The sequence below is a fragment of the Arachis duranensis genome, chromosome 2 (genome assembly GCF_000817695.3).
Source record: "Arachis duranensis cultivar V14167 chromosome 2, aradu.V14167.gnm2.J7QH, whole genome shotgun sequence".
In the NCBI taxonomy this organism is placed as follows: Eukaryota; Viridiplantae; Streptophyta; class Magnoliopsida; order Fabales; family Fabaceae; genus Arachis; species Arachis duranensis.
The window spans coordinates 37,836,941-37,841,466 of NC_029773.3; the positions used below are offsets into that span (position 1 = coordinate 37,836,941).

At 35.6% G+C, this 4,526-nt stretch overlaps 1 non-coding gene across 1 annotated transcript; it reads left to right on the forward strand.

The window, feature by feature from the left end:
• Positions 1–779: 779 nt before the first annotated feature.
• On the forward strand, positions 780–887 carry LOC127745239 (small nucleolar RNA R71). Its single transcript, XR_008006436.1, has one exon. It is a non-coding gene; the product is annotated as a small nucleolar RNA R71 (small nucleolar RNA).
• Positions 888–4,526: the final 3,639 nt, after the last annotated feature.

Sequence of the window (4,526 nt, forward strand, 5' to 3'; positions counted from 1 at the left end):
TCCTTGGATTCGGCCATATTGACAATATTAATGGCCTTGCACTCTCTTTTTGGATTCTCTTCTGTATTGCTTGGGAGAGTACTTGGAGGAGTTTTAGTTATTTTCTTACTCAGCTGGCCCACTTGTGCCTCCAAATTTCTAATGGAGGACCCAGTTTCATTCATGAAATTTAAAGTGGCCTTAGATAGATCAGAGACTATGTTTGCTAAGCTAGAGGAGCTTTGCTCAGAATTCTCTATCTGTTGCTGAGAAGATGATGGAAAAGGCTCGCTATTGCTAAACCTGTTTCTTCCACCATTATTAAAGCCTTGTTGAGGCTTTTGTTGATCTTTCCATGAGAAATTTGAATGATTTCTCCATGAGGAATTATAGGTGTTTCCATAAGGTTCACCCATGCAATTCACCTCTGCCATTGCAGGGTTCTCAGGATCATAAACTTCTTCTTCAGAAGATGTCTCTTTAGTACTGTTGGATGCATTTTGCCATCCATTCAGACTCTGAGAAATCATGTTGACTTGCTGAGTCAGCATTTTGTTCTGAGCCAATATGGCATTCAGAGCATCAATTTCAAGAACTCCCTTCTTTTGAGGCGTCCCATTACTCACAGGATTCCTTTCAGAAGTGTACATGAATTGGTTATTTGCAACCATGTCAATGAGTTCTTGAGCTTCTGCAAGCATTTTCTTTAGGTGAATGGATCCACCTGCAGAATGGTCCAATGACATCTTAGAGAACTCAGATAGACCATAATAGAATATATCCAAAATGGTCCACTCTGAAAGCATGTCAGAAGGACACCTTTTGGTCATCTGCTTGTATCTTTCCCAAGCTTCATAGAGGGATTCACCATCATTTTGTTTCAAAGTCTGAACATCCACTCTAAGCTTGCTCAACTTTTGAGGAGGAAAGAACTTAGCCAGGAAGGCCGCGACCAGCTTATCCCAGGAGTCCAGGCTATCTTTAGGTTGTGAGTCCAACCATGTTCTAGCTCTGTCTCTTACAGTAAAAGGGAAAAGCATGAGCCTGTAGACTTCAGGATCTACTCCATTAGTCTTAACAGTCTCACAGATCTGCAAGAACTCAGTTAAAAACTAATAGGGATCTTCTTATGGAAGTCCATGAAACTTGCAGTTCTGTTGCATTAGAGCAACTAGTTGAGGCTTCAGCTCAAAATTGTTTGCTCTAATGGCAGGGATTGAGTTGCTTCTTCCATCAAATTTGAAAGTAGGTGTAATATAGTCACCAAGCATCCTCCTTGCGCCTCCACCATTGTTATTGGGTTCGGCCATGTCTCTCTCTTTTTTGAGATTCTCCGTAAGGTTTTCTCTAGATTGTGCTTTAGCTTCTCTTTGCTTCTTATTCAGAGTCCTTTCAGGTTCAGGATCTGCTTCAACAAGAATGTCCTTGTCCTTGCTCCTGTCCATATGAAAAAAAAGAGAATAGGAAAGGAAGAGGAATCCTCTATGTCACAGTATAGAGATTCCTTTATGTTAGTAGAAGAAGAAAATAATAAAAGAAGGGGAAGAAAAATTTGAACATAGAAGAGAAGAGAGGTTTCAAATTTTTGAGGTGAAGAGAAATGTTAGCAATTAAATTAATAAATAGAAGAAGATGAGAGGGAGAGAATTTCGAAAATTGTTTTTGAAAAAGGGTTAATGATTTTCGAAAATTAAGAGAAGAAGTAAAATTAAAATTAAAACAATTAGTTAAATAAAAGGAATTTTGAAAAAAATGAGATGATTTTCGAAAATTAGAGAGAGAAAAGTAGTTAGGTGGTTTTGAAAAAGATAAGAAACAAACAAAAAGTCAATTAGTTAGTTGAAAAAGATTTGAAAACCAATTTTGAAAAGATAAGAAGTTAGAAAATTTATTTTGAAATCAAATTTTTGAAAAGATATGATTGAAAAGATATGGTTGAAAAAGATTTGATTTTTTAAAATTAAAATTGATTACTTGACTAACAAGAAACAAAAAGATATGATTCTAGAATTTAAAGATTGAACCTTTCTTAACAAGAAAGTAACAAACTTCAAATTTTTAAATCAATCACACTAATTGTTAGTAAAGTTTTTGAAAATCATGAAATAAATATAAGAAAAAGATTTTGAAAATCAATTTTAAAAAAATTTTTCGAAATTATTAAAGAAAAATGAAAAAGATTTGATTTTTGAAAAAATTTTGAAAAGATAAGATTTTTAAAATTGAAATCTTGACTTGACTAATAAGAAACAACTTATTTTTGAAAATTTTTGATTAAGCCAACCCCAAAGATTTCGAAAATTATGAGAAAAATAAGGAAAAGATATTTTTTTGAATTTTTTTATGAGAGAGAAAAACACAAAAATGACTCACAACATGAAAATTATGAATCAAAACACATGATGCATGCAAGAACACTATGAATGTCAAGATGAACACCAAGAACACTTTGAAGATCAAGATGAACATCAAGACTTATTTTTGAAAAATTTTCAAGAAAAGAAGAACATGCAAGACACCAAACATAGACACTTTTAATGCTTAGACACTATGAATGCAAAAATGCGCATGAAAAACAACAAAAGACACAAAACAAGAAAATGCAAAGATCAAACAAGAAGACTTATCAAGAACAACTTGAAGATCATGAAGAACACATGCATGAATTTTCAAAAAATGCATAAATTTTTAAAAACATGCAATTGACACCAAACTTAAAATTTGACTCTAGACTTAAACAAGAAACACAAAATATTTTTGGTTTTTTTATTTTATTAATTTTTTTTGAATTTTTGTATTTTTTTCGAAAATTATTTTTTTTTGAAAAATGAAAATAAAGAAAAATTTTTTTTGAAAAATTTTTGAAAACTTTTTGAAAAGAAAATTACCTAATCTAAGCAACAAGATGAACCGTCAGTTGTCCAAACTCGAACAATCACCGGCAACGGCGCCAAAAACTTGGTGCATGAAATTGTGATCATCAACAATGGCGCCAATAGACTTGGTAATCTCAAACGTGAATCACACTTTGTCACAATTTCGCACAACTAACCAGCAAGTGCACTGGGTCGTCCAAGTAATACCTTCCGTGAGTAAGGGTCGATCCCATGGAGATTGTTGGTATGAAGCAAGCTATGGTCATCTTGTAAATCTCAGTTAGGCGGATTCAAATGATTATAATTGTTTTCAAAAATATAAAGATAAATAAAGCATAAAATAAAGATAGAGATACTTATGTAATTCATTGTAGGGAATTTCAGATAAGTGTATGGAGAAGCTTTGTCCCTTCTGAATCTCTGCTTTCCTACTGCTTTCATCCAATCCTTCATACTCCTTCCCATGGCAAGCTATATGTAGGGCATCACCGTTGTCAATGGCTACTTCCCATCTTCTCAGTGAAAATGGTCCAAATGCTTGTTACAGCACGGCTAATCATCTGTCGGTTCTCAATCATGTCGGAATAGAATCCAGTGATTCTTTTGCGTCTGTCACTATGCCCAACACTCGCGAGTTTGAAGCTCATCACAGTCATTCAATTCCTGAATCCTACTCGGAATACCATAGACAAGGTTTAGACTTTCCAGATTCTCAATAATGCTGCCAATGGATTCTAGCTTATACCACGAACACTCTGATATCACGGAATGGAAGGCTCAGTTGTCAGGCGAGAGCAACCATGCGTCGTGCATCAAGAATCCAAGAGATATACACTCTAACTCTCGCTTGTAGAACGGAGGTGGTTGTCAGGCATGCGTTCATAAGGACGGATTATGATGAGTGTCACGGATCATCACATCCATCAGGCTGAAGTACGAGTGATATCTTAGAACAAGAATAAGCTTAATTGAATAGAAAATAGTAGTAGTTGCATTAATACTCGAGGTACAGCAGAGCTCCACACCTTAATCTATGGTGTGTAGAAACTCCACCGTTGAAAATACATAAGTGATAATGGTCCAGGCATGGCCGAATGGCCAGCCTCCACAAATGGCATATGAATTCAAAAATAGAGAAAAGGACCTAGCCTAAGGACCAGACATCCAAAGATGAAAATACAATAGTAAAAAGTCCTATTTAAACTAAATTAGTTACTAGGATTTACAGAAATAAGTCTAAGTGAAGAAATCCACTTTCAGGGGCCACTTTGGTGTGTGCTTGGGCTGAGCTTGAGCTTTACACGTGCAGAGGCTTATCTTGGAGTTAAACGCCAAGTTGTAACGTGTTTTTGGCGTTTAACTCTGGTTCGTGACGTGTTTCAGGCGGTTTACTCCAGAATGCAGCATGGAACTGGAGTTGAATGCCAGTTTGCGTCGTCTAAACTCGAATGAAGTATGAACTATTATATATTACTAGAAAGCTCTGGATGTCTACTTTCCAACGCCCTTAAGAGCGTGCCATTTGAAGTTCTGTAGCTCCATAAAATCCATTTCGAGTGTAGAGAGGTCAGAATCCAATAGCATCAGCAGTCCTTTGTCAGCCTGAATCAGATTTTTGCTCATATCCCTCAATTTCAGCCAGAAAATACCTGAAATCACAGAAAACACACA